Source organism: Dicentrarchus labrax, unplaced genomic scaffold (assembly GCF_905237075.1).
Source record: "Dicentrarchus labrax unplaced genomic scaffold, dlabrax2021, whole genome shotgun sequence".
NCBI lineage: Eukaryota > Metazoa > Chordata > Actinopteri > Moronidae > Dicentrarchus > Dicentrarchus labrax.
Window position 1 is genome coordinate 15,487,869 of NW_026136711.1, and position 16,044 is coordinate 15,503,912.

Sequence of the window (16,044 nt, forward strand, 5' to 3'; positions counted from 1 at the left end):
AAGTGAAATGGTGGTTCAAATCCTATGAGAGTACTAAAGGGTGGCACTTCAATAGCCCTAATGAAAGATGGTTGTGTCATGCAAATTACTGCGACACAATGCATTTGCAAACTAAGTTGAGGCAGATTTTACTGAAGTCAAATATAACACATGACACATCTTTGTTTTTAACTCTAAAATAATGCATACAGTTTGTTCAGTTTTTCCATTATGAAAAGACTACAGATGAGGCGTTCTATTAAGCTTAAAATGTGTGAAGGGATAATTCAAAAGAGTCAGTTGGTTATTGCATAGCTTTCATCGGTTGAAGTTTCTACTTATACTTACAGCATGAGGTATCTATTAACCATTGCTACCCAGGAAGTAAATGGATATCCAGTCAACGGGGTGAAAAAGTGATTTTCTATTTCATTAAGGGTTTATGCTCTCAGAGGCTTGTCCATGTATGATTCCACCCTAGAGTGTAGTTTATTTTCGGTAATATTGATCCAATCAATACCTGCAGAGGTCAGCATTTGTTCAAAAACGTATTAAAGGTGTTTTTTTCTTTTTTTTGTATCTCAGCCAGTAAAAAAGTAAGGCTTTTAAACTTTTCACCCTTTGATGTTTTCAGTATGTCCTAATGAATGGGTCACTATTTTGTACATACGTCGAGCAGCTCAGTGGAGCAAAAAATCACTAATGCAACAGCTGCAGAAAGGATATTGATTTGTTTCTCTAAGCACAAAAATCAAGGAGGTAATATCAATGTCACTGAAAATGTAATAAGGCACACAGTCACAGTTCCTCTTCTTACTTTCCTTATGCATTTCCCCAAAATTAAGCATCAAACACTTAATTTGACTGTTGCCTCGTCCAATTTAATTTTCCTTTGAAGTGTAACAACATCTATAGTCTGTAAAAAGAGAGGCGCTAAAGAATTCTTTGCGTGCATCTCTAAAGCACAAGTAGCTGTAATGTATGTGAAGAAGCTCTTTGCAAAGCTTCTTGGCTCCACATTCCTATGGATAGTATCACACAAGAGATTTGTGCTCAGAGTGAAATAAAGGCACTATGAAATCAACAGTGCAGTGTTGTACCTCAGGGAAGCCCACAGAGGACACTCATGATGCTGAGCACCACGGCTATGTTCCATCAGTGCTCACTGCTCTGCAGGCAACATTGTGCATGCGTCTGCATGACAAAACATGCCCTTCCATCCATGCAACAACACAGCACTGGTACACTTACTGTACTCATGTTACATTCAAGCTATTTAACATCACATACAATGACATTTCTATTCTGATTCAGTTTTTGGCCTGAGAAAACAAAAGCCCTCAGAGATTTATTAGTCTGCAGAAAGGACAAGTTCTGCCTCCCACAGCTTCATATTTTTTTCTGTTTGACAACTGCATTCAGTCCAAATGCCTGGAGGATCCATCATAGTTCAATCTAGACAAGGTCAAGGCATGCTGTCTTTCTGTAGCCTATTAGCTAATTCTCCCAGCGGATCAGCCGTTTCAATATATCCAGCAACAATATCAAGCAGGCCACTGTCTCCGTAGCACTCTAGTCCAGTTTACAACTTGGTAGAAGATGCTAACGAAGGCATTAAATGAAGACAGAATATCACAGTCCTGAGGGTTGGAGAAAAAAAAAAGTACTATACTATACCTTATTGGCGGGGCTGAAGAGTTTCTTGTTGAGGTCAGGGAAGAGCAGGCTGACAGAAGAAGAAATCCTGTAACACAAAGATGGCTCATGAAAATGTGTTCATGCTAAATTCCTCTAAGGCTACCACCTGCAAAAGCTGCCTTGGTGGATTTTTACTGGTCAGCATAGTTTTGATTTGTGAATATTAACATTATTATAATGCTTTGTCAGTGTGTTTCATTGTCTTCAAAAGTGCTTATTGTCTTGACAACTTTTTCATTTATTTAGAAAATCAATTAGCTTTTGGAGATAGGCAAACTGGCACATCTTGAGAGATAAAACATTTCAATTAAAAACCATAGATGAGATTAGGAAAATGCTTCCTAAGGCAGTAAAACTCCAGGAAGCCATATCATGAATCAGCAGGAACATTTTCCACTTACATAATATCACTTTTGGATATTCTGCACTAACAATATAAAGGCTCAGTTTTTCAGTGTACAGTAAAAACAGGTAGCCCTCTGAGCTTTTGTTTTGTCTTTTTAAATATACTTAGAGATGATATTCAGAGATAAGACTGGAGCATAAACAGATCTTCACTGAAAAAAAAGCTAATTTCTAAGTTAAGTTCAATGTGCGGAAGTATTCTTTCTGAGACAACCGTATTACACTGATTCATAAGAGCATTTTAGGGGCAAACATGCCACAGACAGCACATGACAGACCCTAATTTTAGGATGCTGTCATTGAATATTATAGGCTACATCCATCGCAGCCTGATGTGACTCTAAACAGTAGACAATTTCTAGCAACAAATATGTGCACGACATGAACAGGGATGGCATTACTACATTGTAAAGGACATCCTGTGCTATTTAAGAGCTACTTCTAGTCTATGCAACTCTTGTGCTTTAGGATTACACCTCACCTCTTTGCCTGCCTCCCTGCATGCCTGCCAGGCAGCCATCTACCAGCTCTCCACAAGCCACCTCAACCCCCTCATCATCATCGCCATCACCTTTTTGGAATAAAACCTACTTAACTTCACCAAAAAATGCTGAATTTGTGTCTTGCATTTGGGTCTACGCCTTAACCAAACATAACAGATCATCAGAAAAAGACCCTTCAGTGTTTATCATTTTTGCAGTGTGTTTTTCTGATATTTGAATAAGAAAACTAAGGAATAAGGTTTGGCATTGTGTAGGCTTTTTCATTTGAGTAAGAGACAGGTAATAATAACTGGTTTTGGTCCAGTCACCTGTTGTTTTTCTTATCTTCCTCCACATGTTGAGAATCAGTGATAAAATCTGGATGGTTATTGGATGTGTGCTACCGAGCTACGAATGATCAGTGACCTAAACTTACCTCAACCTGACCTCTGCTTGATTGGAGAGGCTGTGGCTCTCAAGGGTTTTCAAGGCTCTGATGCAGGCTAAATGTCTGACCTCATACACTCGTACCATCATTTTGGGCTTTGTCGCTGGGTTCATCTTTCATTAGCTAGAGGTCAGCTGGGTGGTCCGTGTGTGTATGTGTTTGTGTATATGCTGCAGTATGTTCACTGACAATATTTGCATACGAGTGAATGGGTTCACGTACCCGCATTATACCTGTCTGCATGTTTTTGTGAGGATCTGCACTTGTGTGCGCGTGCGATTCAATCAATACTATTACTACTCCCTCTTTTATATAAGAAGGGCTCCTTGAAATCAAATGAAACAACCTATCTGCTGGCACACAAAATGATGACTGAAGCATAATTGGCTGCCTGCAGCCATAATTGAAAGTGCCTGTGGTATTCATACTCGTGGTATATATATATATGAGACTGAAGCAGTAATGAGGCCTATTTTCCCAGAGTGATATTACAAACATCACAATCAAGATCAAGACGAACATCTTGAAGATGTAAAAAAAAAGTAAAAAGTTTTTTAGCACCAGTTCTAACATATTCCACAGCATAGACTTGGAAATTAAAGGTACCCTGTGAAGTATTTGACTGCTAGAGGCACTGTGGAGCAATGTTTGCTGAGCAGATCACCCTAACCCCCTAACCCTACCCCCTAGCCCCTAGCCCCAAACCTCAAAACTTTGTACATCAGCTATGTGAACAGGAAGTCACAGCAGCATCACAGGATGTAACATAACTTGCAAAAATAAGAGTTTGTAGGGGGCACAATGGTAAATTAAAAGTAACTGCCAATCTTTGTAAATGTAGAGTTAGTAGTTAAGTCAAACTGTTTACAATGAGAGGGAAATAATTGATTATGCTAATCTAACTGATGCTATTTCAGTCAGTCAAACATTATTGACATACCATTTTTTTAATTTGAGGAATGTGTTTGTGAATGTGAATTTCAAAACTCATTATCATCATTAAACAGAATTTTAATCCAGTGCCATGCCAGATGTGTCAGCAACGTACCATTACCTATTTTACTCTTCCTTCTAAACAGGTAGTCAATATTTTATCTATTTATTCACGGTTTATTTAATAGGGACAGATACAGTAAATATAGACTGGCTGAAAACAGCTATACGATGCAAGCATCATAGTGTTTATAATGGATGTTAATTTGCAACAGCCATCCCTATTACTAAACTAATATTAGCTCAGTGAGTTTGTTAGCTACATTACAGTTAAAACTGACAGTTGCTGCGTGTAAATATTTGGTAACTATTTCATGTGGTACAATTAATCTAATGTTTTAATTTAGTGACGCATGAATCTCCACTTACTTTAAGTCTAAAGCACAATGTTGCAGTATGAGTCTCTGTAAGTACCACTGCATACACTCCAATAGTCCAATAGCTCTGCCAGTACTGTATTGATCCTTGAAAGTGCACATAGCTGTGGTATTTGTTTTCTGAATTTTGGTTCCTTGCCAACCTCTGGGGCTTTTAGGGTCATCTAAGGAGAAAAAAACCATCTCTACTGACTGAGCAGCGATTAGTGACTAGCGCAGATCCTCACGGCAGAGTTTGACTGCAGGCCTGTTTTGCCCATGTACGAGCTGAACCCTTCACTGTGGCTCATGCTGTTATGGTTTCTCAGGGCATGACTGGCGCAAACAGTAACAGTAAGTGCTAACCGGGAGGCTTGAATGCAGCAGGGGCTCATTGAGGCAACATTAGCCCGGTGCATTAGCCTAGCTCTCCTGTGACACACTTTGTGCTGTCTGAGGCAGCCACTGTGAGCCACATCTAACTGTCTCAGTACGGGCCACACAGCCTCTCTGCTGCTCATCAGCCGCTCGTCTCTGTCATCTCCCATTCATCTCTCCTTTCTCTTTCTGTAAACCCGCCGATGTCTTTGTTTTGCTACTCTTGTCTAATTGCTTTCTCATAAACCCTGTGCAACCATCTCTTTTTATCTGTCTGATTTTCTCTCTCCTATATCTTTTCGCTCACATTTGATCACTTGCAATCCAGCTTTGATCTGACTTACCGAGCTGCTTTGTAAATAAACAAAAAGAACCCACCCTCTTCTCCTTAGTCGTGCGCTTTTCTTTTTCACACTCATATTACAAAAGGCATAAAGCAAACAGGGACCACTCCACTGAGATATTGATGCGAAGAAGTCTATTTTCAGAAAAACAAACATGGCATCACAATCCTCTTTCTCTCTCTTTCTCCTGCTCTCTTACAGTATGTGCTCTCATAATTGCGCACACTATTGTATCAAATGTCTGCACATTGTCATCCCTTTCTATTTCCCAGCAGGGCCCTTTATAAACACAGTCAGACTCAGGTAGTGCACCAAGGGAGTAGTGCCCCCATAATCCACTTTGGATGTGGAGGATTTACCCACTGTCCCTCTCTCCTCTCCTATCAGTGACAGGAGCATAGTCTCAGCAAGGGTTCTCAAAGGTAACCAATCACTGAGAGCCTGGGTGGGTCATGGCTAGGTGAAGCCTCCGATAAAACCACGCAGGCATCAGATGTGATACATAAGGACAGACACAGAGTGTTTTGGAAAGCGCTGTGGGAGAAGCTCCAGGGTGATCTCTTTGTGTCAGAGTGTGATTAAATTAGACGATGGTTCAGAGGGCATTGCCAAGGACTTGGTCGATATTTCATATTGGCCCATGGATATTTTATCAGCATCTCTATTTACAGAAATAGTGACAGCTACTTAACAACCTCAAATTCTTATCACACACACACACACACACACACACACACACACACACACACACACACACACAAACTACTGTATAATTACAACTGTTCAAAACATATCTCCTCAAAACAACACTTGTTTTGCTCTGGGGGACATGAGAAACAGGTCAGAGTTCACTCAGTGTTTCCTCATCCTTTTTGTTGTAAGAGCCCACAGTCATGCCTATTGGGGTCAAATATCTCTCTGGTCATTGTTACAGTGTAACTGCAGCTGACTCCAGGGGGAATGCTGCAAGAGACTCACTTTAGTTTAGCTTTGCTCCGAGTGCTACTTTCTTGCTCTACTTCATGCTCCACTTCTTGTCCCCTATAAGTTATCTCTGGCATACTTAACTTCTCTAACTAGTCCATCATTGCTGACAAATGGTCATGCTGTAAAGAGAGGAATATGCAAAAGGTTTGTGTGTAGTCATCGAAAAAATTGTCCCTAAACCAGATTTCAAATGCTACAATAACGAAATGAGAGGATTAAGCCATGAAATATATAATGTATTATAGATGAATACAGTAGAAGATACAACATCCTACTTTGGATTTGTATTTTTCAGACCAGCTAACGTGGTAGTTCTAGGGGTGGAAATGTCAGTGGGTCAGTCGGTCCATCACTTTGACTGTTTATGTAGATTGAATTATCTCAACAACTATTCAATGAATTGCAAAATTTAATACAGAAATTCATGGTTCTCAGACAATGTGTCTTAATAACTTTGGTGACCCTGACTTGTGGTTGTGTCTAAATGGTAACCCCAGATTTGTGAAACTTTCGCACATGCACAGTGGCAGATTCAGTTATACTGCTAGCCGCTTCAAAATATTCTTGTCTTGCTGAGTTTTTTTATGCCAAGCCAGCCAAATTAATAGAAATAAGTGCATTAGAAATTCAATCAGCAGAAACCCACCGTTGTAGACATTTATTTGCAAGTAAGACCCAAAGTGGCTAATCATGCTGTTGTGGGCTACATGGCTATTTGTTGCAATGTATGGTAATCTTAAATCTACACTACAGAATAGAATATTCTGAAGGTTGTACAGCCAATGGTATGCTTCTTGTGGCTCCAACGGTACACAATGACAAACAACGTGCACAATGAAGAAACAACACGTACAAATCTTGTGAGAGTTTAACAAATTTAGGGTAGCAATCTAGACAGGACCCTGACATTTCTGGTTTTTATTGAATTGTCTATAGATTGGCAAGAATTTCACACACTCATTAATTTTCATTAGCATTTTAGCAGGATCATGTTGAGCATGTTAGTATGCTGATGTTAGCATTTAACTCAAAGTACTGCTCTGCGTAAGTACAGCCTCACAGAGCTGCTAACGTGGCTGTAGACTCTCTACATTTACACTGCAGGCACAAGTGTCCCAAATTGGATTTGTCTCACATCAGTTTTTTTTCAGGACAGGTCTGATTTTTTGCAATGCAACCTTAGTGTGAACAGTCATATCAGAACTCATGTGGCTTTTAAGTCAGACTAAATTGACATTTGTTATGCAGGCAACTTCAGGACTGTGACCTGTGCACACTGGAATCTGATAAGGGTCACATTAAAAAAATTATTTGAAAAAAAAAAAATCTAAATGCAGCCTTGAAAGTAGTCTTGTTTTAAAAATATATTATTATTATTTTGATCTACTGTACCTGGCAGTCGAATAATGGAATAATAATATTGATGGTTAATGTTAAATACTGTCACAATTATAACTGTAATTAATACTTTACTTTTAAAAAATTTCCCTGAGGATCAATACATTTCTGATTCTGATACTGTCGATAATATAAGATTCTGCAGCTTAAGAGTTTAGCTAAGGGACAATGCAGTTAATTATATTAAGGTCCCCAAACCTTTAAGAAATTACAATCTTTGTCATTAAAGCCACATGTTTATGGGTATATAAGTCACTATAAGATAAAGTTTAATTTCTAATCAATGTAAACATCTTATTGGCTAGTGAACTCACTAAGATGATCGCTTTGACATCACGCCCATAAACAACTTCAACCTATCGACCATCACTGTGGGTGCAGCGTCTCTCCTCTGATTGCCCCCGGGAACCTCCTTGCTATGGTAACGACCCCTAATGACCACCACTGTGGCAACAGCTGTAGTCGTAGCAACAGTTGGCTAGTGCAGCTCTTTCACACTGAGACAAAAGGACGAGAGGGTGAGGAGGGAGGGAGGGCAGGAGGCTCTCTGTCATCAGCAGTCAAACAGGATATGCATCTGTGTCTGGTGAACCTCCTCTCAATCAGTCCATCCATCCATCCATCCACTCATTTAGCTATCCATCCATTTGTTTTGTCCATCTGTAGGTCCGTCTCTTGCTCACTTCACTCTGTATTCTCATCTGTCCCTGTATGTTATTGACTCGTTTTCAATAGATAATTAACTGCTTAATGTTCTCCTCAAGCAAATGGATTTTCAGAGTCATAAATACACAGATCGTTACCATCATCACAATTATTTCCCTCTTTCTCTTGCACTGTCTCTTCCAAGATTTACTCTCCAGTTCATCATGCAACACTGATATGGCTACATTAACAATCTTGACAAATCCAGTGGCCATCCATCCAAAAACAAAGCAGAAAAATTATGTTTTCACCATTTCAAATCATTTTTCACTCACCCACACTGGCGCTTCTACCATTCTCCATATTATCTCTGCATTATCCACATTAGATCTCTACATCTATTTTCTCCTCTGTTCATTCTTTTATAATGTACACTGTCATTTTCTCCCCATAGCCATTCACCCCTCTCAGTGTCTCTACCTCTTCATCCCTCACACTATCATTTACTCTCCCATATCATACCTACTCTGTCTCACCTATCAGTCTCCCCCTCCTAACCTTTTCCCTCCTGCTCTGTCTTTCCATCAGCACCTCCCCCTGGGCGCTGAGTGGCCCATGTACCCCCATGAGTAAGAGCGCTAAGAGAACCTGAAATATTGATGGCCCCGGGAGAAGGCCACCTCCAGCAGGCTCTGCAGGGGGTACAGGCCAGGACCGCAGTCACGTAGAGTCAGAGAGGGTGAACTTTAACAAGGAGGACGGGTATGCCACGACAGATGGAGGGGAGGTGGAGTGAAGCAAACGAGGAGAAATGGAGTATGTATGTGTGTGTAAAAACCATGTTATCCCAGCTGCCAGCTGGCTTCCTCACATGCATCCGCTGATTCGCTTCCAGGTGATCTAGAGCTTCATCCAATGAGTGGACTCCTGAACTGGACTTTTTCCATACAGCATTCACTAAGCATGTTTCTCCAAGATTAGCCTCAACACAAGCACAAGGTTTGCTTTGAGCTGTTTGCTTGTCAATGCACCCCTCCCCCTTCCTGTTCTTCTTTTCTGTTGTTTTCTACCATCTCTCGACATCTCTCTCGACATCGACCCCCCCCCCCAACCAAGCCCTTCGTTTTCTTCCCTTCTCATTTTCTGCTTGTTAGTCACACTCCTTGTCTTTGTCTTAAAAATTTAACATTTTCCTCTATTTGCCTTCCTCATTATTCCATGGATGACTTTCTCTCTCTCTGGTGAAGGTGACCTTGCCAAAGAGACCCATAAGAATCGCCATGGAGACAGCATCCTGCTAGGTGATACTTATGGAGAGAGAGGGGTAAAGCAGGGAGGGGGGGTACAAAGAAAGAGAGTAGGAATGAGAAAGCAATGGTGTGAAGGCAGTTTCACCACAGAGCTTATTTTCTGCAGCTCCTGATTCATGGTCCCATCACTCTGGTTTAGATTACTATAATATTGCCTCTCTCTCTCTCTCTCTCTCTCTCTCTCTGTTTCTTGAATTTAGGGCAAACATGAAAAGCTACGCTGTTAAAAAGAGAATTAAATTAAATCAGATGTTAAGCAATGTGTCCCGCCTTTATTTCTTTAAAGCCTTTTTTGTTTCAGAGGATCTGTAAGTCTAATTTCCACAGTGAAATATGGCTCTTCTTAATCTATGGGATGTGCTGACATGGTCAGAGTAGTAGAAGAAATTTGTTCTCCCTACAATATAAATTGGGTTTAAAGCTTTCTTGAACACTGGCAGCATATAACTAACGTCTAAACAATTCAGCAGTGTCATAAAGTGCATCCAGCAGTAGTCCATTAAGCTAAAAAAAAAAAAACACAGGGGGAAATATGTCAATTGTGTGTATTATCAAGTGTGTATTGTAATCAAAGTAAAAACTGGCAATAAGCTAATACATTCTTTTTCAACTTCATGTTACCACAGTCAGATATTTTCTCCATTTAAAGGCTGGTTAATAGTTAAGAAAATGTGTATTTCAGCCTCCTAAATCAGAGGGAGGCACAGTGAGAAAAGCTAAAAGTGCAGATGCTGCTACAGTTTAGATATGTACTATTTTTTTTTATTGTTAAATAACTTTTGCTCCTCACATATCATGGTACAATTAGTATTACCGTGGATTTCCCAGTCCATTGTGTCAACAATCGGATCACAAAAGGTTTTAGCTGAATATTATTTTAAATAAATACACTGTTATTTTAAAATTTTGGTTTTCAATATGGAGAAGATATGGAGTAGATAACTAATTTAACTCAGTTTAACTAATGTACAGTGCTTTGAATGTTGAAAAAAGGCCAATGCTGATATGAATATTTTTCACAATGACATTACCTTATAGACACTGGGCTGGTGATTCACTAGTATCCACCATTGGTCTGGTGATCGTGTCAAACAAATTTGATCAGGCACTGGATATTATGATTTCATATATCAGCTGTGTGAAGTGTAGGTGACCATTAAGACAACGGGGAAACAAACTATTAATCCTTGCAATACATTCCCACGGTGGCAGCATTGTGCTTTATAGTAGTAAGTCAAGAGATAAACAGGAAATATGGCTGAAACATTAAATAACGGGAAGCCATTTGGATTAGCAGAAAACGGAAACATGGCTTCTTTAGTAGCAAATTCTCTGGCCCTCAGTTGTTGTGTCGGGAAGATGCAATCAGGCCTGCAATGCGTCACTCTCACAGCCGTAGGCAGAGACATTCACAGCTGCCTGTCAAAATTAGGGCATTGACTCTAAATGTAAATGTAGATGTGTAATGTTGCAGCATAAAAAACTTCACTTTAATTTATACTGAGTTCAAGAGGACCACAGGCAGGGTTGGATCTGTGTCAAGGCTCCCAGTGCGGTGAGCCTCAGAGTTTGTGTTGGCTTTATCACACACTGAAGTGCTTACATATGGATCTCGTGTGAACCACAGCGGTGCATGATTACCATGAATAGGACCACACTGACTGTCCAACACCAGATTGGACTTAAAATCTACAGCTTTCTATATTTTATTCATAGGAATGCTTGGGGAGCAAAAACAACTTTAACTCTCTGTGGTGACACTAGCCTGAACATATCATGTCAACAGTCATAAAAAAAAATAGATAAAAGGAACAAATGACAACAGATGTAGAAGAAGAAGAAGAAGAAGAAGAAGAAGAAAAAAAGTTATATTAATTTGAATAAACTATTAAAAATAAGTAAAGACCTGCAGTGAGCTGCCTCTTTCATTGGCTTCCTCCAGTGCAGATGCAAGCTGCTGCATTTCAGTTCAGAATTTCCAGCAGAGAACAGAGTGAATCAGTTTAATAGATTTTTAACAAATCAAACCGAAATCAGTTTCCCCCTTCGACCAGTTCGTTGACAGTTAAATAGTATGTACTGTATATATTGCTATTGTTCTATGTACTATAATTGATTTATTTGGCCACTTAAGGGGAGAACAAGCTGCAAACACAACAGGCATACAGTATCACCATTTTGATATGGTAAATGTGTTAGTGTACAGTACCAGCAGAAACAAAGCAACATTAACATTAATTTAGATTTTTTATCTACTCGATGAATGGAAGTCCAATATTCACTCCCTGTGTGTTTTTTTTTGGTCTCCACCAACTCCTGAGAAATATCGGACTCTTTAACTGCTCAAAGTCGCTAACTTTGCCTGTCGTTTGGTGCTGGGCAGGCACAGTGGGTTTATCAGCTTATTTATTGAAAACAGCACCTGCTGCCACTGGAAATGCTGATGGCTGTGAGAAATTAATATAATACTAAGGTATATTTTCATTAGTGTTAGTGTTAGTTATAATAAGAATCATTGGGTTTTTGTTACCTAAGAACCAGACAATTTTATCTACAGAGGGACATGTTCCTCTTTCATGGATGCCACCATGTTGAACCGGCATATTTCTACAGTAGCACAGAACCAAACTAGTTTAGTATTAACGCTGCTAGAGTTTCTCTTACACGCGTGGAAGGCTGAGCTGTATTGAAATGGTTAGTCAATCTGACATTTTACCCCTAGATGCCACTAAATCCTACACACTGGTCCTCTAACTCATAAAATTCATAGTTGAATATATCATTGTCTGCAACGCTGATTGCTGGGTTTATTGTTTAGCAATATGAATTTGCAGTGCAAAATAAAATTGTAATCGAATCTTATGCAGCTTGACAGACGGCGGTCGGCTTTGCCAGGATTAACTTATTGTGTGAGTTTGCGCGCTTGCACATGTGCACACAGTGAAAGTTTAGGAGGGTTTTCTTGTGTCTGTGTGAGCACATGTACTTTCTCAAAACTGGCAGGCCTGTGCCAACACTGAATGGAAGCAGTGTGGCTGAAAGAAATTGCGTTTTCTAAAAGCTAACTGTGGAGGACTAGACGGATGGAAGCAACTCTGTATCTGTGCCCCATCATTGATAAAGAGCATTAGAGGGCACTCGACAGACAGGGAGTCAGGAGAGAGAGAGTGGAAAAGCAGCGGGGAAGAGGTAGAGGGGAGAGAGAGCACTAGATGAGGAGAGAGCAATATAATTGGAGGTGAAAGAGGGATACTAAAGTTTGGACACTAGGACATGACAGTTTGAAGCAGTTGTTGCCTCTTGGCCAGAAGAATAATCTTCTTCACTTAATTTAAAGCAATCTTGAAATGACCACATCTTACCGGCAGGATGAGCGGACAATGTAACACAGATAATCTATATCCACAGCTGCACTCACATTGACACATAAACGCACACTGACACATTAACAGGCCCTTCAGAGCTGATATTAACAATGAAATCTCACAATTATTACTATAAAATCCACTTGCATTTCAATAATGAGTCTAATTAAAATTTGGAACAGCAAAGTGAGATTAGTGGGATTCTGCTCAGTTGTTGACCCTTGAACACTGCATGTCCTTGTAAGGATTTGTTTACCATGAAGGTGCCTTGATCAGCATAAGGCCAAAACAAATACCAGTAATTAAAATTGAATTATCAGTTGAGATACGTAAGACTCATTCAAACGTTTTAATTAGAGGCATAATAAATGTAACCATTTAGCAATTATAATATAGCCAGATACCTGTATGTGTTGTAAGCTGGTCCTTGTAAATGCACAGCTCAAGTTTATAAAAAAAAGCAACATATATTTGTATTGTACACCCCAATTCATGCAAAGTTGCCAAACCTTGTTTTGACTTGTTTTGACTTAAGGCACATGAATATTTTGCCAGGTTTGTTGTGGAGGTGTAAAATATGCAAACAGAGCAAACTAAATTAGCATGAAAAGCACAAAACTGGGCCTGGGGCGCACAAAATTATAATTACATGGAATTATCTCCACAGACACTCACTGTTGGAAAAAGTTATCCTCAGGATATTAAGAAATATATGTGTACCTGCAGAAAGTCTCATCTCAGCAATCCACCTCAGCCTCCTGTCACTTCAGGTTTCTGCGGCGTTCAGTCGTGTGATGTGATTGCAACTGACAAGAAAATAATACTAGATTATGCTAAAGAGCTGCTGGAAAAATGGACGGAAGGCGTTCAGAAGATTATGTAAAACTATAGCACAAAAAAAAATAAACAAACCAATTTCAATGACTGCATAATATAAACATCTCTAATCTTCAAATCCTACATGGGTCAGTTCGGGTAATTAGAACAAGAGAGGGAAAACATCTTAAGAAGAACCACGATGACCTGAATGTGACCCTTGTCTCACATCCAAATTATTCACACATACCGTAACTCATGGTGAAACGCCACTGATGTCACTGCCTCGTTGCCACCAGAAAATTCCCCAGCCAAATTGAAACCTCTAACATTTTCCATAAATACACATCATAAGTCACCAAATGAGGTCAGTTCTTGATGAACTAAATGAAGTTGACTCACAGGCTCACTGCAGTAGTAGCAGGGTGCTCTAATGAGCTGAATGAGTCTCGGTGTGACCTCTCACTGACCTCTGCGCTCCGATAAGGTTCTGGTCAGCCTCAATAGCGTTCTTGCTAGCGAGGGCTACAGCTGCATTAGCACACTTAGGAGTAGACAAAGGAGGGTGAATGAGGCCAGGCTTATCAGACAAATGGATTTTGGGAATTTGTGGAGTACACTAAAAGCGTTTAGAATAAAACTACTTTTACTATTTTTAGCAACTTCAGAAATTTTATGTTTGATATTTCAAATGTTCCAGTGCAAGGAATCATAAAAACAGTTACAAAATAGGCTGATATTTATTCAGCAAAGGATAGAGCCCTTCAGAATACAATAACCATACAACAATCTCACACTTTTATCTGTCGTTCTCAGACCTGCAGCAAAGCACTTTGCACATTCATGGTTACTGATGCTGAGATGCTTTTGTGACTGACACAAACAGTCAGCACTCAAGTCTCACGGGCATTTTTGAAAGGCCAGTAGATTTTCAGATCTGGGATTGCTGCACATAGATTGGATTAAACCTTGGGAATGAAACAGCTAGTTTTTACTGAAATATTACAACACAAAAAAAACCTTTGGTGTAAACTGTATAAAATTTAAAATCTGTGATCTGTATCAAATAAAAAAATTGCATTATTCAGCAAATGTTGGCCATTTATCTATCAAGTCTTTACACAACATCACTACCTGGTCATGAATGTTTCTGTCACACATCTCCAGCACAGATTTCTACCTCAAGTCTGCAGTGTCAGTGCTGCAACTGAAGTGAGCTATTATCTCCCAGCATGGGCAACCCCTGAAGGATTAACAGCCAATCCTTCTGAAATCTGCCCTCATTGTAAAAACCGTGACACAAGCTCTTGCAGGGATACTGTTGGTGCAGCACAAACATTTATAATAATACCAACAGGCACTGTCAGGACCCCATCACAACCAACTATCAACGGGCTGACTTCACCAGCTAGCTCTACCCTATGGTTCAAATGTCAGACTGTCACAGCAATTTGCTAATCCTGTTGCAGATGTCACGCTGAGAAGTTGAGTGCTTCCTCTTCTGTTGTTATGTGGAGTTTGCTTTGAGTGTGTCATTTTTCTCCTCAAGAAATTATTCTTCCTTTAATCGTTTTTGAATTAGAACAAACTGATCCGCTGTAATAGATCAAATAGACAAGAGGAAAAAAAAGGGGACAAAAACGTTGGTAAGCCTCAGCCAAGAAGCTTGCCGTGCTTTTCTTTTCTTGCATATTTAACATAAATGTCCCCAGGTATAGCAGCGTATGCCAGTGGAGATTGTTCTGTGGTGCTCATGCAATCTAGTGCATGATATTCTGCAGAAGAAAAACACATTTTGGTGGCATGAGTCACATCAGCGTTAACAGTTTATATATATTCTCTTAAGCAACTGTCACTGCCACGATAATCCTCCTATTGCCATTTTCAAATGCTAGAGCAATGGAGCTGAAATAACTCGAAGACGACAGGTGAATCATTTCCAAACTTTCATTTTAAGGAAATTTTTTTGAGGGAGAATTGACACAAATCAAGCCCATGTAAGAATCAGCATTTTGTCCATAAAACACTTAAATGTTTTGGTCTCGCTATGAGTCAACAATGACGTAATCCAGTCTTGTTAAACCATACAACTCCTACGTGTTCAACATATTGCCGATGGCTAAGCAGAGCTAGAGCTGGCTCAGAGATGAAATCTGATGGTTCCTTGTGTTGTCAGGACATGGTCCAGGTCATGATATAGGTCAAAAACAAGGACAGTGGCAGCTGCAGGAGGGGAGGGGGAAAGAGGGGTGACGGGGCAGAAAAAGAGAGAGGAGAGGGAAAGGGAGAGGAGCGGAGAGAGTGCAGAGGGAACAAAGGAGGAATAAAGCAATTGCATTAAAAGAGACAGAAGCTGACCTCAGAGCACCCTGGCATTAGCTTGCTCAGAACAGAGCATGGATTTGAGCAAATCAAAGCTTTACACTTCAAAATAATCCAC

At 39.9% G+C, this 16,044-nt stretch overlaps 1 protein-coding gene across 7 annotated transcripts in view; it reads right to left on the bottom strand.

The window, feature by feature from the left end:
• Positions 1–16,044, bottom strand: part of dlgap4b (discs, large (Drosophila) homolog-associated protein 4b) — a 104,527-nt gene that overhangs the window by 72,400 nt on the left and 16,083 nt on the right. For all 7 annotated transcript variants that reach the window (XM_051415529.1, XM_051415527.1, XM_051415528.1 and 4 more), the window contains one exon: positions 1,657–1,723. The gene's annotated coding sequence lies outside the window, so the exon portion shown is untranslated. The remainder of the gene's footprint in view (positions 1–1,656; positions 1,724–16,044) is intronic.